The sequence below is a fragment of the Mastomys coucha genome, unplaced genomic scaffold, assembly GCF_008632895.1.
Source record: "Mastomys coucha isolate ucsf_1 unplaced genomic scaffold, UCSF_Mcou_1 pScaffold14, whole genome shotgun sequence".
Classification (NCBI taxonomy): Eukaryota; Metazoa; Chordata; class Mammalia; order Rodentia; family Muridae; genus Mastomys; species Mastomys coucha.
The window spans coordinates 113,078,810-113,106,637 of NW_022196896.1; the positions used below are offsets into that span (position 1 = coordinate 113,078,810).

Consider the following 27,828-nt stretch of genomic DNA (forward strand, 5'->3'; position numbering starts at 1 on the left):
TCTTCTTCTCTCGCCTGCACTGCTTCTCCTCCCACCCCAGCTCCTCCACTGAGGCTGTGTGCTCAGACAAGCAGGGGATCCCAGGGGACAGAAGAGGTATGTTTAGGTGTGGTACAGTGGAAGCCATTCTGAATTTTGCAGGCCCTTGAAGCCATTGATCTAGCAGATATCAGGATCTTTTTGTTTTGTTTTGTTTTGTTTTGTTTTCGAGACAAGGTTTCTCTGTATAGCCCTGACTGTCCTGGAACTCACTCTGTAGACCAGGCTGGCTTCGAACTCAGAAATCCACCTGCCTCTGCCTCCCAAGTGCTGGGATTAAAGGCTTGTGCCACCACTGCCCAGGCAGATATCAGGATCTGAAGTCTAGTGGCACAGTGATCATGCTGAGGTGTGGCAGGGTGTGGCAGGTGGATGCCTCACCAGTGTCTAGGAGAGGAAGGGAGTGAAAGGAATCCAGGATGAGGACTCATGGGGAAGAGGCAGTCAGAGCTCTGACGGTGGTAGTCAGGGTCACAGGATGGTGAGGCCTGTCAGATGTAGGTGGGGCCAGTTTTGGGTTAGACCGTGCTGGTTTCAGGGTGTCAGGTTAAGGAGAGTCCATAGCAGGACTGACTGCCTAGCTGCCATTTTTCTTCTCTGACCGGCAGGATCCTAAAGCCTTAACATAGGCATTTTGGCTTCAAGATCATTATTCTTACACTTGTATCAGTTTGATATTTTTGTTGTTGTTGTTGTTGCTATGACAAAATAACAAGAGATCAAGCCCTTATAAGAACTGGGTATGGTGGTACACACATTTAATTCCAGGACTCAAGAGGCAGGTGAGTCTTTGTGAGTTCAAGGCTAGAATGGTTTATATGGCAAGATAAGTTCAGGCTAGACAGGGATACATAGTGAGACCCTGTCTTAAAATAAAAAAAAAAAAAAGAAAAAGGAAAGAAAGGAATTTGTAGAAAGAAAAGATCTCTTTGGTTCATAATTTTAGAGATTTGAATCCATAGTCAATTGGCTCAGCTGCTGTGGGCCTATGCTGGATCATTGTGGTGTGAGCACTTGGGAAGGAAATCGCTCACCTCATGGAAGATGGAGGGAACAGCCTGGAAGGGGCCTGGACCCCAACATTCCCTTTAAAGTGTGTCTTCAAAGACCTAACTTCCTCCCCCAGCCTGCCTCATCTCACAATGGTTCTTCCAGGTATGGCTGCAGGTTGGGTACCTGACTGCACTTACTCAGTCCGTAGCAATTACTGCCATGAGAGAGTAACGTCACTGCTGTGGTTGATCTCAGCTGTCAACTTGACAGGATCTCAGGAGAGACCAACCTCTGGGCATGTCTGGGGGGGCGTTATCTAGATTAGATTAGTGTTAGTCTCACCCTAAAGAGAGGCAGCAACATCCAGGGGCTGAATAAAAGGGAGAAACCAAGCTAAGGGGCCAGCATTCATTGCTCTCTGCTTCCTGACTGTGGATGCCATGAGAGCAACCAGCTTCTTCACAATCATGTCTGCTGTTGGGACTTCTCTTCTGCCCTTAAGTTAACTTCTTTCCAGGTATTTTGCCACAGAGAGAAAAGTTGGCTTAGATGTCATTGTAAGCTGCATTTCCACAAATCGAAACCAGATTTACATAGAGTAAAAGTATACTGTTTTTAGACTGTATTTTATGAGTTGACCAATGTGCACAGTTTGTGGGATACCCCATCAACATGCAGTTCCTTTGTCCCAGGGAGCTCCCTTGCATCCATCCCATCAGAGCCCCTGGTCACCATGGTGAAGGTTCTCCCTCCTGGCTGTCTTTTCCTGATGGCCATGGAGATAAAGCTAGGTGACAGGTGACCTCTTCTCCTTGTTGATTCATATTTTCAAATCTGTCCACCATTGTCTGGTCACTGCTGCTCATCAGGATTCACTGCATGCTGCTATGGACATGTGGACACCCTCAGGACTTCATGCCAAGGGTTCTGAGCTAGGGCCCAGGACCTGGGTTCAAATCCCCACATCCAGCTGCCTTAACAGTGGGCAAGCCAGGCTTCGATTTCTTGTCCAGGAGACTGTGTCTGTGGGAGTGGGGTGGGGGTAGGTAGAGGTGGGTGGGGGTGGTGTGGGGGTAGGTGGGTAGGGGTGAACCTCTTCTGGCTAAAGTTCTGTGATCTAGGGAAGCTGGGGATGCCACAATGGTTGCTCCTATGATGACAAGGACCGGGGCTAGATCAGAAGCCATTCCAGCCAGTTCCTCTAAGAGACAGGAGCTGTGAACCCTGGGAAAATATATTTCCAGATCCTACTATCTTTGGGAGGCACAGAGAGCAAAAACAGAATAATCTATAAAACTATATGAAAGTCAGTCTCATTTAAACCTCACTGGCAGACCAGTGCAGGCAAGAGAGGACCGAGTTTGGAATCTTGTCGTAACTGCTATTCTGTACACACTAACTGCTAGAAATCCCAACAGCCCAACTGCTAGAAATCCCAACAGCCCTCGGCCCATCTACTTGATCATTTGAAGTTTCCCTTAGAATCCTAAGTAGCTTTGAGCTCTGGGTCTTCCGGATCCAGGTATGACTTCTGGGTAGAGATTTGTGAATGGAAGTGAGGAGGGGGCTGAGGGAGAAGCTTCCATTTTCTCAGCAAACATCATTGAGTGCCTGCTGGCCTGGGACACACATCCTTATATCCCTCCCTGTTCCTTGCTCCTTAGGGATGGGACGTGGATTGGTGGGTTTGCTGTTGGTACCCTGCTGAGCGCACAGCTGTGCACGGTTGACTTCTGCTGCCTAACTTGTTAACAGTAACAGTGGATCTGTGAATGACCTTTTGTTAGGCCCACAAGTACCCTGTGAGGTCCACAGTCATTAACCTCCCCTTGGAGGCAGGAAGCTGCAACTCCAACACATTAGTGGCGTGTCCAAGGCCAGGCCTTCGGTAACTGGTGTGGCCAGGATCACACCCCATGTGTCTGACTCACAGTTGGGGAGAATGTATTCCTTCTGGAGAGAAGGTGTGGTGAGTCAGAGGCAAGAGTGGCCATCATTTATATGCCTTGGTGCTTGGAGGCCACAAGCCAAAAGTGACTGTTAAGGCTCTCAGAGCCGAGCTGTGGACCAGGGCTTCCTTGTGAGTCAGAGGCCTGGAAGATCAGGACTCTTGGAGGGAAGGTTATAGGTGGGGCAGGGAGCTGGCTGCAGGCCTGGCTGTGTCATGTGAAGCCAGCTTGTGAGATGAGAGGGCCCAGTGAGCAGACAGGGATCCCGACCTGGATCCCTTCAGACTCCCCAAGAAATCACCTGGGCTCTTGTTTAAGCCAGATTCTGACATAAGAGGTCCCGCTGGAGCCCAGACTGCATTTATGACAGGTTCTCTGCACATATTCATTTTTTCCAGCCTGTAGGCTACCCTCCAGCAAAGCCCTAGAGGACAGAACCCCAGCAGTGCAGCAGATAGGAGACGGAGAAGACAACCGAGTGAGCTATACCTGCTGTCGTCCTTCATGATAGCTGGATGTGGGGAATACTGCAGTTCAGAGGCAGATGGAGGTCCGAAGAAGTGGAGGGCTGGGGTGGGAAGGAGGAGGAGGCAGGACACAGAGTCAGGCCGCTCCTTATCATCCCTTTCCATCTCCTTAACCGGGAGTAAAGAGGTAGGAACGAATCCTCCCTAGAGCTGAGGGCCTTCAGTATAGTTACACAAAGTACTTAAGAACTCATTCTGCAGTAGGCTGCTCTGGGTGTCAGATAGCCCAAAAAGATGAGGCTCAGCTTCTAAGACTCACAGGGGCCACTAGAAGGAGCAAGAGGCTGCCAGGGAAAGAACTGGGTAAAGAGCGGGTCACAGGAGACTTCGGCATAAAGGGAGATCCCAGGTGGGGGAAACCTTCCTGTCAGTTGTTCAAACTGTGCCCATAAACCATCTAAGGAAGACCAGGAATGGGGGTTGGGGGAGGTGCCTGTTCAGTGAGCAACCCTAAGGCCTTAGTAAGTCTTCTCGGAGAGGGGACCCAGAATAGTATGTTGACCATGCAGGAGCAAATGTGACCTTAAAGAATGAGCATGACTCAGACAAGAGGAAGGGAAATGGTCATTCTTGTCCTTGGTCCCATAAGTAAAACGTAGGTCTACCTCAGGCTATTGACAACAAAGGCTGGGGGGGGGGATGCCAAAAGTGTCTGGGACTTGACAGGAAACTTTTAGGTAGCAGAGGAAGAAGCAAGTGACATTTCCAGTATGGCTGAAAGTCCCTTCCAGAAAGGAATTCTGGGTGGAAGCCCTGTGTCCTGCATGCCATCACACACAGAGCCTTGGTGTCCAGAGATAGGACGGAGCTGGGCCCTGCCCAGGAGGGAGGCTGGTGGATCTCAGGGAGCAAAAGAGTCTGGCAAAGTGAAAAGCTGAACTTAGGAATTGGAGAATTAGCAATGGGGGGAGGGGCGGGAACAAGAAAGAAATAAAAACCCCCGGGGGTCGGGGGTAGGGGTGGCAGTCATCTTATGGCCTGGAAGCCAGCCAGCTCTGTCTATGGGGAAAGCCCTAACTACCTGTGGTCATGTAGGCTCAGTGTAGACTTGGAAGGTAGAAGGAAGGATACTCAGAGCTCTAGGGGTGAGAAACAGGGCTCTTTCACAACCAACCAGGGCCAGGGCCAAAGGTGCTCTTGATGCTTGAAGGGAGATGAGACTCTCTTTCGGGTGTGTGAGGTGGGGTTGCTCGCTCAGGGAGGGGGCTCTTCTGTGCTTGAGCAGACACCTGAGGAAGGAAGACAGGAAGGCATCCCTGGAACAACACACGAAAACCTTTCTAAGCAGCACTTGTTGGCTCCAGAAGGAGGAGAGTGAGTGGACACTAGTTTTTCTTGAGGCAAACTCAAGAGGAGAGATGGAGAGAAAGAAAGATGAGGGGATAGAGATAGAGATAGATGGATGGATAAATGGATGGATGATTGGATGGATGAATAGATAGAAAGAAAGGTAGGTAGGTAGATAGATAGATAGATAGATAGATAGATAGATAGATAGATAGATAGATAGATAGATGGATGGATGGATGGATGGATGGATGGATGGATGGATGGATGGATGGATGATACATTTGGCAGAGGCTGAAGTTGAACATTGTTTGTTGTGACAAGGTCCAGAACAGTTTGTGGAATACTTGCTTAGCAATTGTAGTTTCTTTGTGCCTATGAAACCTAAGGCCTCCAGCCTGCTAGGTAAACACTCTTTCCTGAGCTACACTGCAGCCCCCATCCTTGTTTCTAAGGCAAGCAATGTCTCTTTTTGGTGAAGAAAGTAAAACACATTGAGGTTTAAGAACCAAGCCACATCCCAGCCCCTAGACTCTGCCAGCACCTACTGCCTGGCTGCTGTCTGTTACAGGTCCCTTAGTCTACAGAACGGGGTGGAGTAGCAGCAGAGGGGACGTTCATATGTAAGAGAAGAGGTGCATGCATAGTACCTCTTCTTGTGAATTGGCACAGAAAGCTTGAATGGATTCCTATCTAAAAGAGTTGAGATGCCAGAGTACTGTGGGATAGAAGAAACAAAGCCAGAGAGCAGAAACAAAGTAGATATCACTGTTGGCAAGAGTGGGGCTGAGTGGAGCTGGGATTGCCAAGGTCTGAGGGTGCAGAGCCAGTGTGGGAGATGAGGAGGAAGGCACGGGAGAAGGCTTTGAGGGAGGAAGCCTAGAGGCCTGGCAGGCAGGAGGCTCAGCAGGCAAACTGCAGAATGTAAAACTTAAAAAAATAACAACAATGAAAACAGCAACAACACCCTCAAAATGTTACAGTCACAGAAAAACTGCAGATGCTGAGCTTTGCAAATTCTGGATTTGGGGATTTGGAGGGATAGGCATTTGCATTTGGTGGTGGAAGCAGAAGAGGCTAAAGGAAGAAGCAGGCCAGGAGGAGTCAGGAAATTAAACCACAAGAGGAGTCCACGAGAAGATTCAGGAAAACTCCCAGTATCCTCTCCTGTTTGCTGGAGAGTCAAGGTCACCAAGCTATGCCCCTCAGCTTTCCCTTACTTTGACAAATGCCTGAGTCAATTTATAAAGATAAAAGGTTGCTCTGGGCTTACAGCAACCACTGAGGGATGAGTGGGTAGGGAAAACATGGTCCATCTACACAGCGGGATACTCTACCACAATCTACCACAATAAAGACAGCCTCGCTCTCAGAAACCACACAGGCAAACCTCACAGACTTTGTGCAGTATGAAAAAGGATGCTACACACAGAGAGTATGCCTTTAATCCTAGCACTTGGGAAACAGGCAGATTTCTGAGTTCAAGGCCAGCCTGGTCTACAGAGTGAGTTCCAAGACAGCCAGAGCTACACAGAGAAACCCTGTCTCAAAAAAACAGAGAGAGAGAGAGAGAGAGAGAGAGAGAGAGAGAGAGAGAGAGAGAGAGAGAGAGAGAGAGAGAGAGAGAGAGAGAAAGAGAGAGAGAGAGAGCTTTCAAAGGAAATCCTGGGAAAACTCAGAAGTTCCTGCACAAAGGTCAAGAAGGGGAAGGTTCCCAGCTGTGCAGTCACAGGGTGCAGGATCCTAGGATTTTGTCCTTTTTGCTCCCTCACCTGTGTTTCCCAGGGGTGTGGATGTACACAGCAGTGTGGTTGACTGTGGCTTATGGGATTTCTGAAGCAGGAATCTACTAGAAGACTTCATATAAGGGACTCAAAGAGACACCTTGGCCTAGTGTGTCCTCAAAGAAATCAAGTCACCTCATCTTGTCTTTGGCCTTTAGAGCAGCCACTGCATAAAACCCCATAGCTCTCTGAGGGTTCCCTAGAGCCCATAGGTCATCTTGAGTGGCCACTGGAACAGAAAACTGGTTGCCCAAGCCATAGACAGCACTGGAAGTCTCCATGTGGCTGGGAAAAACTGTCTCTCCAGTGGAGCTGGGAGGAGCCCAAGGCATCCTTGAAGACCTGTCAAGGCAGGCATCAGACCCAGGCTAAGCCAGAGGGATGCTTCTGCTGCATCTCAGCAATGGAACTGAGACATTTCAACCACCGTAGTAACAACTCCCCGCCCTACTGGCTGCGGTGAGACCTTGCTGTGGAGCTATCCCCCTACCATCTCTTGTGTTTTAGTTACCAGATGCCATTGAAGAGTTCTGTCATTGAGAAGGTTACTGCACAAGCCAGAATAACCTGGGAAAAGGCTCAATGAGGGACAGTCTGCAATGCACTGGCCTGTGGTCATGTCTGTTGGGGGATTATCTTGACTGTCCATTGATGAAGGAAGATCCATATCACTGTGGTGAGACCATTCCCTAGGCAGGGGACTTCTAAGTAGTATTAGAGAACTGAGCATTGTCTCACAAGTTCCACTCGCCTCTCCTAATTTCTGTTCATTCTTATTGGGGCAATATTTTGCTTCTACTTTCACACCATACATGCCTGAACAATTGCATGCATCTATATAAAATGCACAGAGAAAACATACAATGTTTGTTTTTCTAAAGCTGACTTAATTCAGCCCATGGTGCATGTCTTTTATCCCATCACTTGGAAGGCAGAGGCAGATGGATCTCTGTGAGTTCGAAGCTAGCCTGGTCTACAAAGCTAGTTCCAGGATAGGCAGGGATATACAGAGAGACCCTAACTCCAAAAACAAAAACAACAAAACCAAACCTCATAACTGGCTTAATTCTTTTAAGAGGTAAGGTCCTGCAGGTCTTAGAGTTTCTAGGTCTTTGGTGTTTCATCACCAAGACCAAAAGCAACCTGTTAGGAAAAGTTTCAGCTCTGAGCTCCACAGCACTTAGGGAAGTCCATCACTGGGGGAAGTCAGGATGGGAACTCAAACAGAGCAGGAACCTGGAGGCAGGAGCTGATGCAGAGGCCATGGAGAAGTGCTGCTCACTGGCTTGTTTCTCATGGCTTGCTCAGCCCAGGGATGGCATCACATGCACAGAGATGGGCCCTCCCACATCAATCAGCAATCAAGGAAACACATCACAGTCTTGCTCACAGGCCTGTCTAGTGGTGACATTTTAACAGTTGAGGTTTCCTCTTCCAAAAAGACTATAGCTTTTGTTCTTTTGACAAAAACTTAGCCAGCACACTACCTGTGAGTGCAAACAGAGGATCCCTGTCTTTCTGTAATTGGCTTACTTTGTGTCACATAATATCCTTCGTGTTCAACCAATTTTGTCACCATGACAAGGACACCTCCCTCCCCCTTATGTCTGGATGGTATTGCACTGCATGTATCCCCATAATGCCTTTATTGCCCTGTCTTTGGTGGATATGTAGGTTGGTTCATAGTTTGGCTTTTGTGAATAGCAATGTGGTAAGACAATCCTTTGACATCTTAATTTTATCTCTTTTGTGTGTATACCCAGACATAGGCTTTCTGCATTACATAATGGCTCTAGCTTTTAAGGTTTTTGAGGCTGGAACTGAATCGGGGATAGAAAGCAGTTCTTCTAAGACATGGAGAAAGGTCAGGGTGCCATTTCCCAACACATCGGCCTTACTGCTGAAGTCCTAGCTGTAGTGATTAAGGCCCCCAGACTGAAAAGGAAGGTATTAAATTGTCCCAGTTTGCCTAGGATATGATTGTACAGAGAAAATATCCTAAAGATGCTGCCGTAAACCTGTTGGAACTAACAAATCATTTTAATAAAGTTGAAAACTGTAAAATTGATCTACACAATTCAGCAACTTATCCATACACTTTATTAACTATCTCAAAAAACAAATTAGGAAAAAGAATGCCATTTATATCTATAAAACCCTTATCCAGGAATAAATTTAACTAAGGAGCTAGACATTCCCTGCAGTAGAAGTGGTAAAGCATCGATGAGAGGCACTGAATGAGATACAGATAAATGGAAAGATAATGTGTGCTTGTGGATTCAAAGAATGAGTATTACCAAAGTCATACCACCTAAAGTGATGCATGGGTTCAGTCAACTCTGCTAAAATACCAAAAACAGAACAAAAAAAAATTATACAGAGCAGTACATATCCCAAATAGTCAAATAAATCTTGAGTAAAAAGAAACAGGTATCATACATAGTGTCTCGCTTCAAAATGTACCACAAAGCAATGGTGGCCGAAACATCATGCCTGGTATTAGCATAAAAACGATGTCACAGAGCTGAGAGCCTGGAATTAAATCTATCATTACAGCCAGCTTGTTTTTGATAGAGGTTCCATGAACACACGTAGGGGAAGGAAAGACCCTTCAGTGAGCAGAACTGGAGAAACTGGACAGCCACATGCAGATGAGACTGAACACTGGCTCTCAGCCTATGCTGTACATTGTCAACTAAAGGAGAATTAAAGTCTTGAGTAGCCGGGTGGTGGTGGCGCACGCCTTTAATCCCAGCACTTGGGAGGCAGAGGCAGGCTTATTTCTGAGTTCGAGGCCAGCCTGGTCTACAGAGTGAGTTCCAGGACAGCCAAGGCTACACAGAGAAACCCTGTCTCGAAAAACAAAAACAAAAACAAAAAACAAATAAAGTCTTGAGTATAAGACCTGGAACTATGAAAGTGCTAGAAGAAGACACAGGAGAAATGAGGCGTGACATTGGATCTGACCTTAAGAACACAGGTTACAAAAGCAAAAATACATCAAAAGGATTTGACCCAACAGGCAGCAAATAGCAGAAGGAAGGGAAAACTCACAGAAAGGAAGGAATTATTCATCAGCTGGTGTTGTCTTAGCTACTGTTCTGGTGCTCTGAGGAGACACCATGGCCAAGGCCACTTTCAAAAGAAAGCATTATTTAACTGCTTACTGACAGTTTCGGAGGGTTAATCTATAACCGCCAAGGCAGGGAGCATGAGGACAGGCAGGCATGGTGCTGGAGCAGTAGCTGAGAGCTTGCTTCTGATCTGCAAGTTGCAGGTTGGGGGAGGGGTGGGTAGGAAGATGGGCCCCCTGTAGGCTGTTGAAACCTCAAAGCCACAAGTGACACACCTCCTCCAAGGCTATACCTCTTAATCCCTCTTAAACCGTTTACCAACTGGGAAGCAGACATTCAAATACCTAACCATATGAGAGTCATTCAAACTACCATAGCTATGCACTGCCAGAGGGTTGCTATCCGAAGAGTCAAAGAACTCAATAGAACAGGAGCAACAAAAGACAAATAGCCCAGTTTCTTAAAGGGTGTGCGCTGGTTTGGATGAAAGTGACCCCATAGATTCCTGTGGAGTGCCACTATTGGGAGGCGTGACTTTATTGGAGTGGGTGTGGCCTTGTTGGAGGAAGTGTATTACAGGGAGTAGACTGAAGTTTCAAATGCTCAAGCCAAGCCCGGTGTCTCTCTCCCTGCCGCCTGCTGATCCAGATGTAGAACTCTCAGCTATCTCTCCAGCACCATGTCTGCCTGAACGCTGCCATGCTTCCGGCCATGATAATAAGGGACTAAGCCTCTGAACTGTAAGCCAGTCCCAATTAAATGCTTTCCTTTTTAAAAGTTGGCATAGTTATGGTATCTCTCCACAGCAATAAAAACTGTAACTAAGGCAGTGGGCAAAGAACCCATGTAGACATTTCTCAGAAGAAAACATACAAGTGGCCAACTGATGTATGTTCAAGGTCACCAATCACCAAGAAAGTACAGATGAAAACTACAGTCAGATACCAACACACCTCAGTTAGTAGGGTCATTAAACTATGGAGTGGACATGGAGAGAATGAACCTTGACTGGTGGTTGATGAGAGTAAGTCCATACAGCCATTCTGAAGAAACTGTATGAAGTTCCTCAAAAAGCCATATCATGCAAGTTGTATGCACATGTTTATGGCAGTATGAGTCAATGCTGTGAAAGGTAGAAATACCCCAAATGCCTATCAGCTGACTAATAGATAGAGTGGTGTGCCTACACAGTAGGATATTATTCAGCCATGAAAAGTGCTGGCACATTCTATATCATGAGTGATACTTGAACAGAGTTTGTCAGATGCAGAAAGCCATTCACACGGGGTGCACATTACAGATTGCATCTAGATGAGACATCTGGGACAGGAAACTCCACAGAGACAGAAAGTAGGTGAGAGTTAGACAACAGCCATGGAATTGTGCATTCTAAATGGGTGGATTGTATGAAACCTCACTTAGGTTGTCACTTAGGAAAAAAAAGACATCAGTAAAAGTTTAGAACACTGATTAACAGTCGTCGAAAAAAAAATCCATTTAAATCTACAAAATCTAATCCTCTCAAATAAGTTCCAAAGGAACGGAAAGAGTTTCTTCAAAGCACAAAGCATTCTAAAGAATCTAGAGATCCCAAACCTTGTGGAATAAGGTACTAGGGACAGAATGTGGCATTGAGTGTGAAGCTGGGAGCCAGCGAGTACCACCCCTCACCTCTGCCTGCCCTCTCCCTGTATAAACCCACTGCATGGCATTCTCTTAGGGCCTCCTGTTGCTGCACTGTCATAAAGGAACATACAAGAGTTAACATGAGCTTGCAAAAGACTAATCCAGGAGCAATCTTAGAGGAGCCCAGGAAGGAGGGATGGGTGAACCGCTCTCTGCCCTGGACTGGGGTGTCTGGCTAGGGTTTGTTTGGTGGCGATTATCTTGGGATGAAGCTCCTAGGTAAGTACATAGAGGAGGCTTCTGTCTTAGTTAGGGTTTCCATTGCTGGGAACAGACACCGTGACTAAGACAACTCCTATAAAGTAGGACATTTCATCTGGACTGGCTTACTGGTTCTGAGGTTCAGTCCATTAGCATCATGGCAGAACACATTGCAAGCATCCAAGCTGGAGGCAGCTGAGAGTTCTACATCTTGTTCCGAAGTCAACCAGGAGAGGACTGGCTCTTCCACCCTGGGCCAAGCATAAGCATAGGACCTCAAAGCCCTATGGGCCACAGTGGCACATTTCCTTCAACAATGACACACCTATTCTAACAAGGACACACCACCTGATAGCGTCACTCCCTGTGAGGCCAAGCATTCAAACACATGAGTTTGTGAGAGCCAAATCTATTCAAACCACTACAGCTTGTCTGTGTGTCCAGAGAGCTGCCGATCTCAACAAAGAGTGGGTGGAGAAGGAGCCGAAAGGAACCCTCAGCAGGGCCAAGACTTCCCTCAAAAGAATAGTTTACACTGGGTATTCCTGCAATTCCAGCACTAGAAGGCAGGGGCAGAAGGATCAGGAGTTCCGGGTTATTCTGGGCTAGATGAAACCCAGGCACAAGTACAAAATAAGGAGCAGCTCTGCATCTATACCATCCTGCAGGCAGAAGAATAATAGAGCCCTCTGCCTCCCATTCTATAGTGTGCAAAGCCCTGACAATCCCTTGGTACAGGACACCCGGTTCTTCCCCAAGTGCTAGAATAAAAACATGTTCCATGGTATCAGCAGTAAGGGGATAGTCACAGCTCTGTGCTGTCACCTCCACCCGCCTCACAAGTCCTGTTATCTTTCAGGGAGCTCCTCTCTTGACTGATGGAGGAAAGGATTTCAGGCTTCCCTAGCTCGAAGCAGAGTTGCCCATTTTTATTAAAGATATCTCAGTATAGGTTTAATTGTGAGGGTCAGGAGGAAGAGAGACACTCAGAAGACTATAAGACATACCTAAGTGGCACGGACTCCTCAAGGGACAGTCACAGTTGACTATCTTGCTGGTAGCACCATACAGCATTTGATAGCTGTCCAGACGCAAAGGTTGCTAGGAAATCTTTCCTCCCCACCTCTTTTGTCTCTTGGTAATAGATAGTATAGGGTGGCTCCAGAGATGGAGAGCCATATCTGATAAGATAAAACCAGGAGCCACTAGAATAGAGTGAAGTATATAGTATGCTTAGCATGCTTCCTCCCCTTAGGGTTCTGTGGTGATGTTTCTAGAAAATTGAAGCCTTCCAGTTAACTGTGCTGGAATGCTGGTAAAAAGCTTCAACCAGACTCCAGAGGGAAGGGCTCCTTTCTCTTCTCAGGTCCCTGAGATTTTCCTTATCTTTCTATCTTGCCTGGATGGGACCCTAATAGAACAGTGATTCTCAACCTTCCCAGTGCTGTGACCCTTTTGTACAGTTCCTCGTGTTGTAGCGACACCCCCAACCATAAAATAATTTTCACTGCTACTCCTGTATGTTATGAATGGTAATGTAAATATCCAATATGCAGGACATCTGATATATGACCCTGTGAAAGGGTCATTTGACACTGCCCTCCCAAAGAGGTCACCACCCACTGGTTGAGCAAGGCTGCTCTAGGGTGAAGTTTGTGAAGGCCCTCTTTGGTGATTGAACAAGGACCTCCCCCTCCTCTGTAAATGGTATCCTCGAAGCTGGAGTAGAGCAGACACATTTACCAAAAATGGCAGCATTAGTTTGAGCTGTGTGGGTCAACAGCTTCTCTCTGGTTTTAATTAGCCGGCCTAGCCTGTCATCGGTTGAGGCCATTTTTGGTTGAATTTGTGGGGGAAAAAATGCTTCAGCCAAGGATAAGAGAATGCCCAGCGTTTTAGTCTCTGGAGCACGGGGGGAGGGACGTCTAGGTCCTTCCCCTGTGATTAGGCTTCAGAGTGAAGGCACGCCTGCACTTTTCATATACTCTTGTGTGTGTTTAACACTCAAACAAATGCCATCAAGCCGGGTGTGGTGGCGCATGCCTTTAATCCCAGCACTTGGGAGGCAGAGGCAGGAGGATCTCTGAGTTCAAGGCCAGCCTGTTCTACAAAACTGGGTTCCAGGACAACCAGGGTTACACAAAGAAACCATTGTTTTGAAAAACCAAAACCAAAACCAAAACCAAAACCAAAACAGATCAAAAAGAAGTCAACGGGCTTAGCCCACTAGCTCAGGGTGCAATAAATGTGCAGACTACGGCATGTTTCCTGGTAGCTGAACAGGAGTAACCAGACCCAGATTCCAAAGGCCTTCAGGATTGCTCTTCCTCCTCCCTGCCCTCCAGGATAAGACTGCTTACAGCAAGGGTCTTTGTATACTGGGGACTTTACTCGAGGGTTCTTGTGAGATATGGCCATGATGCTTGTGAACTGCCTGATTATACCTGGTTCTCAATCTCCGTGGCGTTGGCTCTCACCTTGGTGCCCTCGGAGTCCCCTGGAGAATTAACACCTGAGTTTTGACTCAGATTACTAGTCTGGAGCCCCAGAGTACGAAAGTCTGAGAAGTCCTCAGGGGCAGATCTTTCCCGTCTTGAAAAGCAGTCTGGCCTTGTCACCACTGAGAAGACCAAAGCTGAGACTGGATGGTGGACTTCCCAGGCTACACAGGGAAGTGATGAAGAATGGCCTCCCTCCACTGGGTCTTCGTGGCCGTCTGAGAGTGGGCAGTTTGCTTATCTGAGTAGCTGTGACTCATCCATCGGGACTTCCATAGGATTGATAGAGGCCTGACAATATCAGGACCAATACTGGTGTCTGTCTGCCAGGATTGCCACAAAAAACCATATAGGACCTGGTAACTTAACAGAAAAGTGTAGCTTCCTACCTTTAAGGGTTGAAATCCTAAAGTCAGGAGGCCAGCATGGTGGGGCTCTGATGAGCCCCTGCCCATGGCTTGCAGAGGTCCCCTCCTGTTATCACGTGGCCTTCCCTCCCTATGTGGTGGTGGTACTGGGGGCTCTTCCTTTTTTCTTAGAGGGATGTTGTTCTCAGCACGGCACCTACCACCCTCACCTCATCTAACACCGAATACCCTCTAGACTCCCATCTCTATGCCCACCTCACTCTGGGTTTGGCCAAGAAATTTTGAGGGGACAAATACTGGGACTGTAACCATAGAGAAGGAATGGAAGTAAATGATTGACATTCAGGACCGTGAACAGAAGAGGAAAAATCACGACAGCCTTACGGAAGAGCTGTGCAAAGTAGAGTCAGGAGATTGCCCGTAAGCAGAGACCCACGAATCACAGCTGTGCCCCCGCCCCCCACCTGTGACAGAGTCTGGCACACCTACACTGGATAAATGCACTACACCCCAAGACTTGCCTGTGCAGATGCAGAACTTGCGGAGCACTGGATCTGTGGGCGCGGCCATTCTGCTGGGTCTGTGGGCGTGGCCATTCTGCTGGATCTGTGGGCGTGGCCATTCTGCGGATGCCTTCTTTTCTGTGTCTCCTTTGCTCAGTCAATCCCTATTCCTCCTCAGGATCCAAGCTGTGCTTTCCCTGATTTTCTCGTACCCGTACCCGTGTCTCTGAATTGTAATTCCTACTTTTTTTGTTTTTTAAAAAAAGTATGTGTATCCCCCAAAGTCCCAATTCCTAAATCATATCTCCAAAGCAACAAATAAACTCCCCCCCCCTTTTTTTTTTTTTTTTGGTTTTTTGAGACAGGGTTTCTCTGTGTAGCCCTAGCTGTCCTGAACCTCATTCTGTAGAGCAGGCTAGCCACGAACTCAGAAATCCACCTGCCTCTGCCTCCCAAGTGCTGGGATTAAAGGCATGCGCCACCACCACCCGGCAAACTCCCCTTTTCTTAATGTTGGGCATTGTTATAGTCAGGAGTCTCTAGAGGAACAGAATTAAGGGGATATATATATCCTTCCCCTACACACACACATACACACACACACACACACACACACATATATGCACACATATATATACATACATATACACATATATATATAGATATATGTATATATACACACATATACAATCACATATACATATATATGCATACACACATACACACACTTTTAAACATATAATCAGAAGTTATTAAGTGAAATAGTAATGTTGGCCAAATCACACCTGAGATGCTAAGAGCCCATGCTTGGTCCTTGAGGTTGGGTGCCTCTATCTATTGGATGAGTCCCAGGACAGCTGCCTCTCACGTTGGGAACAATGATCGGTAGTCAGCCAGTGTATGAGGTAAGGTGCCGCAGCAGTCTGGCACACTTCCTTTCTCCAGCGAGGACCCTTTGCTCCAGCAGAGATATTGTTACACTTCTCAGAGCACCCAGCCTCTCCCTGTCCCTGCTGGTCGCATCTCAAAGACCCCCAAGAAAGCCAGGATCTGGAGGAGGAGGTGAGGGGGTTCCAGCCTCTCATTTTTGAATCCTGCTCCACCTCTGTTGCTTCCTCTTTCACTCCTCAGCATCCTTGCCTCAATTCCTGGGAGAATCTTCTCTTCTGACCCCTGTCCACCTGCCTCTTCTTTTTTTCCTGGAATTTTCACATCTGTGCATTCCTTTGGAACAGGCTGCACATTCGCTGCACCCTCCAGTCCTGTCCAACCCTGTCTTGTTTTAACTGAGCCTTGTCAGTTTTGATTGAGGGCTGATCTGAGCAGGAAGTACTCCTCAGCCTGAAGACAGCCTTCCAGGCACCAGGACCTTCTTGTATACTGTGAAGAAAGCTCTACAGGGCTAAGAGACAGAAAACCAGTATATCCTGGGGGCCCAGAAAATGTCCACTCTGAGACCTTCATAGTAAAGTACACTGTGTCATGCTCCTGCTGGCAGCAGAGGTGTGGGTGTACTTGTGGGTAGGAGGGTGCATGTTTGTGTATGGACAGGCCAGAGACAACCTCAGATGTTCCTCAGGCCCTTGACTTCTGGCCTGGGACTCACCAAGTAGGCTAAGATGGTTGACTAATAAGCCTCCTATCTCTGTCTTTGCAGCACTGGGATTGCAAGCCCATGACACAACATGCATTTTTAAATGTAGGTTCTGGGGATTGAAGGCAGGTCCTTACACTTAGGCAACAAGTACTTTATTGACTTTCTGGGCTCGCCCTTTCTTACGATATGCTTTTCTGGTTTTTGTCATAGTTTTGGTTTGCCATCTGTTTGTTTGAGATAGGTTCTTGCTACACAGTCTTGTCTGGCCTGGAATTTGCTGCATAGCCCAGGCTGGCTTTTGACTTGTAGGGATTTCTCTGCCTCTGCTTCTACCTCTGTCCTCCTGACCCTGACCCCGACCCCAACCTCTGCCTTGTGCTGGAATTACAGGTTTGAACCACCACATTCAACTTCTGTACTAATAACTTTAAAAGTGCCTCTTCTAGGCTCTCTCTGGTCCTTCTGTCTCCTCTCCATTCACCCTCTCCTTTTCTTCCCTTAGCTACACTACCAAAGGGAATCCGAGGCTGAGCACAGACCCTTCCCTGGAATCAGAGCCACTTTAGTAAATTTTATTGAGTACTTACTTCATGCTGAGTTATGGGAAGTCAGTCCCCATCTGTGACTGCTTGGGGCACTACCAACACGGTACCAAGGCCCCAGATATGGACTGCTCTGCTCCTTGCTCAGCCCTACCTTGCAACAGCACATGCTCCGGGCCCAGGGCTGCTAGTGCCTTGCCCCTTCCATGGTGTCTCTCCAGTTCAGAGGTTTTTTTTTTTGTTTGTTTTTTGTTTGTTTTTTTGTTTTTTTGTTTTTTGTTTTCTGAGACAGGGTTTCTCTGTGTAGCCCTGGCTGTCCTGGAACTCACTCTGTAGACCAGGCTGGCCTCAAACTCAGAAATCCACCTGCTTCTGCCTCCCAAGTGCTGGGATTAAAGGCATGCGCCACCACCGCCCGGCAGAGTTTTTTTTTTTTTTTTTAAACCTGTACTTTCCCTGCTCACACAAGCATCTTGAGTACCTTCCAAGCAGACAGGGTTCAAGGAGAAAGGCTCAGATCTGCAGTAGGCCCAGGACTCATCACCAAGGCAGCCAAAGATTGCCTCTGTTCACTCAGGCCTCTGTCCCTCAGATACAAGGTTGGACAGTTTGTGACACCTGGCCCTACCTATCCTTGACCCATCATCCACTAGGGCTTCTGGAAAAGACTTCCCCAGCTTCTGTCATTTAAAGATGAGGGAGCAGAGCCTGCATCAGTCTGCACCAGCCTACCATTTGCTCTGGGCTCTCCAAGCATCTCTCTGGTTGCAGACTTCTTCCCCTTCTTCTCTGTTAGCAGAGCCAGGGTGCATAGACCACCTCTTTGCTAAGACAGACCTTACTTGGATGTCCAAAGGCAGGCAAGCCTAGGGAATAGCTTAGCAACTTGGGACTCGGCTAGGTTTGGGCTATACACTAATAACTCTGCTAACAATACACTTAGCGACCAACACTGGCATTCCCTGCAGTCATATGCACACATATCACTGCCTGAGCAATGCACCTAGCAGTCTGACGGCAACATAGGACTCCTGCTTGCACTGAGATGCACTTGCCTCTCTCTGAGCAGTGGAGTAAGTTTTTCTTCTTCATAACAACTATCAGACTTAGATCCCCTTCAACGGTGCTCTGGTTATGTCTTGACACAAGGTTAGGGAGGACATTCTGACCTAGACTAGTGAGCTTGTCTGTGGGAATTCCCTGTTTACCATCTGGGAACAGACACCACGACCAAGGCAGGTCAACATTTAATTTGGGGGTTGGCTTAACAGGTTCAGAGGTTCAGTCTGGTTTCATCAAAGGCGGGAGCATGGCAGCATCCAGGCAGGCATGGTGCAGGCAAAGCAGAGAATTCAACATCCTCATCTGAAGGCTGCTAGCAGAAGCACTTCCAGGCAGCTAGGGTGATGGTCTTAAAGCCCATACCCACAGTGACACACCTACTCCAACAAGGCCACACCTCCTAGCAGTGCCACTTCCTGGACTGAGCACACACAAACCATCACACCATCCTATGCTTATGTATAATTGGGCATGCATATGATTAAAATCAAGATGAATTATGGGAAAGGATATGCACTGTGAGCAGAGATTTACATAATCCAAACCTGTCATTCAAAATGGAGAAACACCTGTGCTATCCTCCTTAGTGACCAAGCACCTCCCTCTCTTGCAAGTCATCAAAGGAAGCTCTAAATGGGAGCTTCTGAGTATTCACTCACTCTTGCGGCCCACCATCAGTCTTGGTAATGCATTCAAGCTGTATTATTTCTTTGTTTTGAATACATTTTCCTTGTTTTGAAAACCTTGTGTTCCTTTAATTCATTCTTTAATGAAAGAACCTTGGAAGCACCTGGCCCAGAGCCCAACCCCAGTGACAATCCCGTACAGTCGCTGTGACTGTCCCTGTTCTGTTTCTGCCATTTTTACAGAAAGGGGCATGGACACACAGAGATGTTAACTGACTCATTCTAGGGAGTAAGAGGGGCTGGCATTCAAACCAAGTCTGCCTGGCTGAGGCAACCTAGCTCAGAGCCTAATTTCTCAACTGTTTCCTACCATCCCGAGTGGTGCATAAAGCAGATATGGTAGATATGATGCAGTCCTGTGATCTCAGCCCTCCAGAGGTGGAAGGATCAGAAGTTCAAGGTCATTCTCTGATATATATCCAGTTCAATGCTAGCCTGGGATATATATGAGTCCTTGCCTCCAAAAAAACAACAACAAAAAAAAGATGATGGAGAATTCAAAAAAGGACAAAGATAGGCGCTAAACCGCAGGCTTAACAAGAGGTTGGCTTGAGCCTCCACAGCTGGTGCCTACCAAGCAACCCAGTGTTCAGTTCCAGTTCTAGCTGGGTGTGGGACTCCAGCAGGCACCAATCAGGGGGACAAATGGCACAAATTGTCACCCCGAGTAGGCCTGGAACAACAGGGCTTCAGTCTACAGGATACCAACCAATCCTTCCATTTATCTTATAAGATTCTGACCATCCTCCTGTGTGTCTTCATTTTGTCAGTTTCTATGACATTGCCTCCAACAAACACACACGTCAGCCATGTTTCCCGCAAAGGCAGCTAGGCAGATCTGATTTTCTGTGAGCATCAACACAGCTTCATTTGAACCCTACACTAGAAATTCTTGAGCTCAGCTAGTAGCCTAGGATGGCTGGGTGCCAGAGATGTTGCTTTCGACTCAGAGCCCGCACCGAAGAGGCCAGAAACCCACAGGGAGCTGCAGGCAATGACGCTGATATTCTAGACAACTGGGCAGACTCCTGACAAGGCCAGATACCCTTTTAAAATAAAGAGAAACAAAAGATCTGAGAATCACCAGTAAAGAATCAAAGGTGACTTCCTAAAAAGGAGCTCCGCAGAAACAAAGGCTTCTGTCCAATGTCCGAGTACCCGCCCAGAAATGTTTCCTTTGAAATATGGCTTTCTACGTGCCCCCACTTCCCCAGACTTCCAACTAGAGAATATCCAGGATGAAATAAGATCCTGTACTGAGGTTTTAAAAACTGGAAAGAGGACTGGAGAGATGGCTCAGAGGTTGAGAGCTCTGACTGCTCTTCCGAAGGTCCTGAGTTCAAATCCCAGCAACCACATGGTGGCTCACAACCATCTGTAATGAGATCTGACACCCTCTTCTGGTGTGTCTGAAGACAGCTACAGTGTACTTAGATAAAATAAGAAATAAATCTTTAGGCCGGAGTAAGCAGGGCTGACCTTCATTCCTAGCAACCATATGATGACTCACAACCATCAGTATGGCTACAGTGTACCCATATACATAAAAATAAATAAATAAATCTTTGAAAAAAAAAACCCTAGAAATAGTTGAGGGACTGTCTTAGTTAGGGTTTTACTGCTGTGAACAGACACCATGACCAAGGTAAGTCTTACAAAGGACAGAGAGTCTCCTGAATTTGGGGAGTGCCTGAAAAGGAGCAAGAGAAACTTGGGAACCTTGAGTAAGGGACCAGAGAGGGGAAGGAAGGAAGGCCACATGGAGTGTAAGGGTCCTTATCCTCGGTCCCATCTGAAGTAGACGCAGTCACCAGCAGCTGATAGCCTCAGGATAACTCAGCCTCCAAAGCCATCTCCCTTCAGTTTCAGCCTATCCTGACAGAGAGCCTCAGGGGACACTTAGCCAGTTAGCAGGTGTGCCTCCCTGACTCAAACAGGAAAGATCCTGAGCATCGTGAGATCTCCCAAGCTCCCACCCTTAGCTCAGGTCCCCCAGCTACATCTTCCTCTTTTATTGTTGTCCAGATAAATAGACTAAGAAACCTGACTCCCTCCAGATGGTGAGTTAGACCCCTACATCCAAACAGATGCCCACTTCTGGACACTCTCTGTCCAGAGACACTCTCATTAGATAATGAATCAGCAAATCATTTTGGGGCTCTTTAAGGATCTAGATGTTGGGTATTTCAAGCTACAGTTTATGGTAGGCACCAGGACTGATGCATGTGGTTCCTACCAAAGAGGTGAAAGTGACAGAGGCATAGTCAGCCTGCTGTGTCTACAGCTAAAGGGTGTATCTCCCAGGATGCACATTGTCTGCACATACAGAGTCCTCTCCCTAAGTCCATGAGTCCCATGGATAGGAACACCTCTCCACCTTCTCCTTACTTCAGCCATCCTATTCACCAAGCATCTTTCACATAGGCTTCTGCCTCCCCCAGGAACTTTCTATTCTATTCATTAAGACCCCAACCCCTCCTCCCTAGGAGCTTGAAGCATTTAGCTAGAGTGAGCGTGGGAACAAGTGCGCACAGCCAACCCATCAGCTAGTTCCCCAACAGAAGCTCACCATGGGGCATTCTTTAAAAGGCCTCTTATTAATGTTCAAACTCACGGTGGTGTCCCTGGCAGTGGGGCCACAGGGACTGCTGCTACTGTTAGAAGACAGGACAGACCGGTGTCTCCCTGAGCATTTCTCTACTCTGAAGACTGAACTCTTGCCCATGGTCTGACCTCTTTCATGGTTAGAGTGACAAAGTCACCAAAGCCAAGAACAAGGGAAAATTCATCCTGGAGCCTGGGCTTGCTTGCATAGACTCTTTCTCCAGGGGCCATGGACAGGAGCCCTAAAGAGACACCCTCAGCTGGCTTGGCCCAAACCTCTTTCAGTCTTGTGACCCAGTGGCTATGCCTGGAGTGAAGTCACATCCTTTGCTCTGCTCGGGTGGGACTTCCAGCTGGCCATTGGGTTGGACCATAGAACTGTTTCACCACATCTACCAGCCTGATGGTCACTGTCATCTCACAACAACCCCACTTCAAAGCCTCACAAGTACAATAAGGGAATAGATAAATTGAGGTGGTGCTAATGAGTAACTTCAGAATACCAGAGCAGTTAAATTACACACACACACACACACACACACACACACACACACACACACACACACAGTCTCAAGGTCTCACTTGATAACCCAGGCTGGCCTTGAGCCTTTTGTTTCAGCATCTTCAGTGTTTAGATTACATACACCACCTCTTCCTGTCAGAGTAAATTCCTTACTGGTAGAGAAGGAATGTCAGATGCAGAGCTGGCAGACAGACTCACTCCCTTCTTGGGACAGACAGTGGCTCCTGGCTCTAGTGGAGCCATTAAGCTGAGTAGCTGTAGCTGGCCACTTTGGGATTCTTGGACAGACACAAGTTTTGCCTGGGTGGTTTGTCATGTGAGCTTAGAGAGCTGAGGCCAGAACATCAATGCACAAAGTAAAGTTTGCGATCCACTGGCCTTCCTATGAGGACGCCCTCTCTGTCCTGGAGACCACGTGCATGAAAATCTGTGGTTGGTCAAAGAGTGGCCTGAGAGTGTGGTTGAAGAAGATGGCCTACTGTCCACTTTTCTGGCCCAGAATGCTGGAGTCTCTAAAGAGACTCTGGCTTCTTCTTTCTGAGGCTGAGTAACATGTGGGTCGGGATGAAGAAAGGGAGAGAAGGAAACCTGGCAGGGGATCCAACCAGAGCCTTAATGTCTCTCTGCATTAAGACAACCATTTCTCTCAAGACAACAAAACATCAGTCACTAGCTGAGACAGCAGAGTAGCCAAAACTACGGAAATCCCAAGTCCAGCTCCCTGCAGCTGATGGCTTCGTGAATATCCCAAGTATTGGTCAAGACAGGGGACAAGAACCTTCTATTGCTATATCCAGCTGAGTTTCCCCAACTGAGTCACATCATACTCTGGCTTCATGTCTACCAAGCACGCAAATCTAGAGGGTTCTGAGGGTAGGGTCTTTTGTTCTGAAACGGTCCCTGAGCAGGAGGAGCAACATCCTCGGGACAGCAACAGGGGCTGTTACTCTATAGCTGTGATGTCTCCTCCCGTAGAGCACTCCATAACCCTGAGGTTTGAGCCAACAACACAGAACAATCACAGCACTTCACAGTCTACACATACCTTTAGAACCAGGGCGAGCACCATGGGGAGTGCCCTGTTCTTGGAGGGCTCTGCAGTTAGTTTAGCACAATGTTTCCGCCTCTGTGAGATTCTTTATCGGGTTTTGGCAAGAGGCCCTGCACGCTCCTATTGCATGGGTTGGGGGGGGGGGGCCTGTAAGTTACGAGACCTGTGCCATGTGCTACATTGTCTCCCTCGTCTCCACATCTGGAGGTGGAGGAGCTGGAAGGAATCGTCACCCTGCTTCGTGTTTCACAGATGTTGAAACATGCTGGGCAGGGAGAGTCACAAAGCCAGGATGGGCCGGGAGCTCGCAGGTATAGCCAGGACCTTAGAGGTACTGCAGGAATCTTGCAAGGGCAACCAAATTCTCTTTCCCACTGCCAACCTGGCTGCCTTCTCTTTCCTAGTTCTTTCTCAATCAATGCTTGCAACGCTCTGCACTTCCCAGCAGTGACCTCTATTCTATGGCTTCCTTGATCTCATTTCATTAAAGAAAAAAATAATACACATATATTTTGCTCACCTGTCAGCCAGAAGTTCCTGGGTGTTAGGCCCCCTCATAAGCACTTCAGTTTCTTCCTCTCCCACCCTCCGTCCTGTCCGGGCACCTCAGTGCAGGTCTGTGTGTTCCCGCATAAGCGCACAAGCTCCAGACCTGTTCCTGAGAGCTACGGCCAGGAAAAGCCTCCCTGGGAAACATTCCTGACCTTCAGACCTGCCTTGGTTATAGCTGGCCCCAGTCCTGGGCCAGGCACTTCCTGTCTGAGTGTTTACCTTGCTGGGTGCCCTGAGCCCAGGTAGGGAGGCAGCCACACACCTTCCTAGAAGCCAGGTAAGAGGGGAGGTGCCACTGAGGTGCAGGTTGACATGAACAGAACGGCCCCTGGCTGCAAGGTAATATCGGAAGCTGCCTAAAAATGGACATCCCACAACTGACTGACCCGCCCCCTGAGTCTGAGATTGGGTAAGTGTTTATGGTCTTCTAGGATTTTGGTCACTTTTGTGTATGTGTACATGTACACACACATACACACATAGGATTTTGGTCACTTTTGTGTATGTGTACATGTACACACACATAGGATTTTGGTCACTTTTGTGTATGTGTACATGTACACACACATACACACATAGGATTTTGGTCACTTTTGTGTATGTGTACATGCACACACACACACACACACACACACAGAAGTCAGAGGTGAATGTCAGGTCCCTCTCTTGACGTTTGTGATTCTTCTCAAGTCCTAGTGCACCTACGCTAAGCACTTTACCAACTAAGCCAGTGCTTTTAATCACTTCTTTACATGGCCATCGGGGCTCAGCTTGGCAGCTCCCAGGCAGGGGACACCAGCTGCTCTATGCGAGAGGTCCTAATCAATTGTTACTATTACAGTGAATTATGATTAGTGACAGCTTCCCTCTTCCCCGGGTGCTTACTGCGTGGCAGGCACAGAGCTAAGCAGATTGCATAACCTCTCTGTGTAGCCCTGAGCTCTCACTACAAGTTGAGAATCAGGTCCATTTTAAAGATACATAAGTTTATAGACACCGATCATCTTGCCCAAGGGCCACATAGCTAGTAAGCTGCTCTAAGATTTAAATCCAGACCAAGTGGTTCCAAAATCTTGGCTCTTAACCCGTTGCTTTCATTTGTCAATGTTAATAGCTACACTGCCCATATTTATGTAAGCCTCAGATGAGCTATTGCCTTTGTGACCTACCGCTGGTAATAAATTAACCCAACTTGTAATGCCAAGAAGCAGGGCATACTTGTAATCTGAGTTTCTGTGGCTCAGGAATCTGGGCAGGGCTTGGCTGTGTTCTTTCTTCAGGGGTTCTCACTGGCTGGAGGCAAGGCGGCTGAGGGCCAGGGCTCCTCTTTACAAGGCTGTGTGGGAAGGCTCCTCTTCCAGGCCTCATGGGGTTGTTGGCCGGTCTGTGCTCCTCCTTGGGGATTGCTGGACTGAGGGCCCTAGTTCCCTGCTGCACACGGCTGGGCACCTTGCTTTGTTTTATTTGTTTGCCTCTCTGCCATGACTCCTTGCTTCGTTAAGACTGCAGAAGATTTCAGAAGATCTCTCTCTCCCTTCCCCCTCTCTGTCTGTCTCTCTCTCTCTGTCTCTCTCTCTGTCTCATGTGTGTGTGTATGTGTGTGTGTGTGTGTGTGTGTGTGTGTGCTCACATACACACACTCTCCCTGTCTCTGTTTCTCTCTCTTCGAGGGTGCACGTGTGCATGTGTGTATGTGATGTGAGTACACTCACCTATGGAAGTCTGAAGTTGACATCAGGTGTCTTTCTTGATGAGTCTCCACTTTATTTATTGAGGCAGGGTCAGTCATTAGACTTGGAACTAGTCAATTCCAGCTAGTCTAGCTAACTTACCGTAAGGATCACCATCTCTGCCTCCTGAGTGCTGGGGACAGCCAGGCCCACCTAGCTTTTGTGTTCTGGGGACCTAAATCCTTGTCCTCACATTTGCATGCCAAGCATTTTCTCAGCTGAGCCATCTCCCAGTGCTGCAGACTTTTGTGATGTGCTCGTGGACGTGACATTAAGTGGTATCCCATCATTTTGCCATGCTCTGCTTGTCAGAGAGGCCCCATTAGGTACAGCCCACATATCACAGTAGGGCACGGATGCAGGAAGTGGGCACCATTGAATCTCAGATGTCTGCCTAGTATGACATCCGATTGCCACAAATGTTGGTTCTGGTTTTACCATTGGAAGCTAGATGGAAGAAATCTCTCTTCCACTCATCCCTGCTTTTTATAAAAATAAAGCATATATATTTAACTAATTTACAAATCAAATATTACACAGCTAGATTAAGAGAGTCACTCAAACACTTGCCCAGTCCCAGGCTCTCTTTCTCACTCTCTCTCCACATATCAAGAGAGAGATGTAGATATATATACATAGATTAGATACAGATAGATACAGATGTATCAGTGAACTTTTATTCATTTAGAATGGCCATAGGGCTTCAGTTAAGAGTTCTGCCGGGCGGTGGTGGCGCACGCCTTTAATCCCAGCACTTGGGAGGCAGAGGCAGGCGGATTTCTGAGTTCGAGGCCAGCCTGGTCTACAGAGTGAGTTCCGAGCTATACAGAGAAACCCTGTCTCGAAAAAAACCAAAAAAAAAAAAAAAAAAAAAAAAAAAAAAAAAAAAAAAAAAAAAAAGAGTTTTGCACTTTCACTATCAAATGCATCTTTATTCACTAATTCATCAACACACACTCACATCAAAAAACAAACAAAAAATTAATAACTCTGACCTACCTAACCCACTCTTGGGCATATGCCCCCAAACTCCAAATTCTACTTCACAGATATTTGTACATCCTTGTTTATTGTTCCTTTATAGCGAGGAAGTGGGGGTCACCCAAATGTCCACCAACAGAGGGAGAGGTAATGAAAACATGGGTACATACACAAATGGAATATTATTGGGTATGAAGAAAAATGAAAATTTCAGGGAAGTGGGTGGATTCAGAGAGTATAATGAGGAGACCTAGACTCAGAGAGAAGAAAAAACTGTGTGTTCTCCCCCATATGTGGGTCCTAGCACATAATGTACACATGTGTATATGCAAACAGGTATACCTTCATGAATTAATTTATCTAAGAATCTCCATTGTCTTATGATAAGGAAGCCAGATATACAGATGTTTGATAGTTTACCTAAGGTCACTTATCTTTCGCGAACACACAGAAATGCCGGTTATGTATTTCTGTAATAAAGACATATTTCTGCTCAAGAGCTAGGTCAGCTTCCAAGTGCCACAAATGAATAGCTAACCATAGTTACCCCAGTGAACTATTATGTATAATCTCTATTGTGCTTGTTTTACTGATTTGATTTAAATGTTTAAAGGCTTGATTTATGTGTCTCTCTTTGTGTATGACACATGCATGTGGGTGTCTTTGGAGGCCAGAAAAGTGTGTTAGATCCCCTAGATCTGTGGTTACGGGTGGCTGTGAGTCACCTGATGCACGTGCTGGGAACTGAATCAGGTCTTCTGCAAGTGCTCTTAACCCCTGAACCATCTTTCTAGATAACCCCTCTCTGTGTCTCTGTCTCTCTGTCTCTTTGTCTCTGACTCTCTCCCTCTGTCCTTCTTTTCCTCCCTCCCTCCCTCTCTTTCAAATCTGCATGTAGGCATAATGTGTATGTGTATGTGTGAGATCGGGTTTATGTATAACTATGGGCATGCATGTGCCGTGGCATGTGAATGGAGGTCAGAGGACAACCTCGAATGCCAGACCTCACCTTCTATGTTGTTTGAGACAGAGTCTCTTGCTGTTCACCTGTGCATAAGTCAGGCTAGCTGGCCCTCAAGCTTCCAGAGATTCTCTGTCCCTGCTTCCCATCCCACTGTAGGAGTGCTGGGATTTCAGATGCACGCTGCTGTGTCCAGCTTTAGATAGGCTCTGGGGGTCTGAACTCAGGCCCTCACTCTTGCAGGGCCAGTGTCTTGCTCATGGAGCCGCCCCCTTCCCTTTATTTGTTTTAAAGTAGTGCCTACGAGAACACCAGCATCAACTTTGCAGAATGCAACCGGAAGCTTGCTTAGGACTTAACAGTACAGAAGTTAACAAATGTCCCAGGCTGTGGGGAGAAATTAGAATTACCTACAGGAAATAGAAGCAAACATTGGAGTTACATATGGGGTCTAACTCTTAGCTACTCATGATAATCAGAAATCCTAACATGAAAACTGAGAAAGATATTTGCGAGTCTCCGAAGCCTTAAAAATAGGAAGAGGCATGGGTGGTGGTGGCGTACACCTTTAATCCCAGCCCTTGGGAGGCAGAGGCAGGCAGATTTCTGAGTTCGAGGCCAGCCTGGTCT

At 47.3% G+C, this 27,828-nt stretch overlaps 1 protein-coding gene across 3 annotated transcripts in view; it reads left to right on the forward strand.

Moving 5' to 3' along the window:
* Positions 1 to 2,444: 2,444 nt before the first annotated feature.
* The window catches only part of Neu2 (neuraminidase 2), a 44,461-nt gene continuing 19,077 nt past the window's right edge, over positions 2,445 to 27,828 (forward strand). The window contains exons 1-2 of one of the 3 annotated variants that reach the window (XM_031368307.1): positions 2,445 to 2,554; positions 3,380 to 3,531. The gene's annotated coding sequence lies outside the window, so the exon portion shown is untranslated. The remainder of the gene's footprint in view (positions 2,555 to 3,379; positions 3,532 to 27,828) is intronic. The other 2 variants (XM_031368308.1, XM_031368310.1) reach the window with 2 other exon arrangements.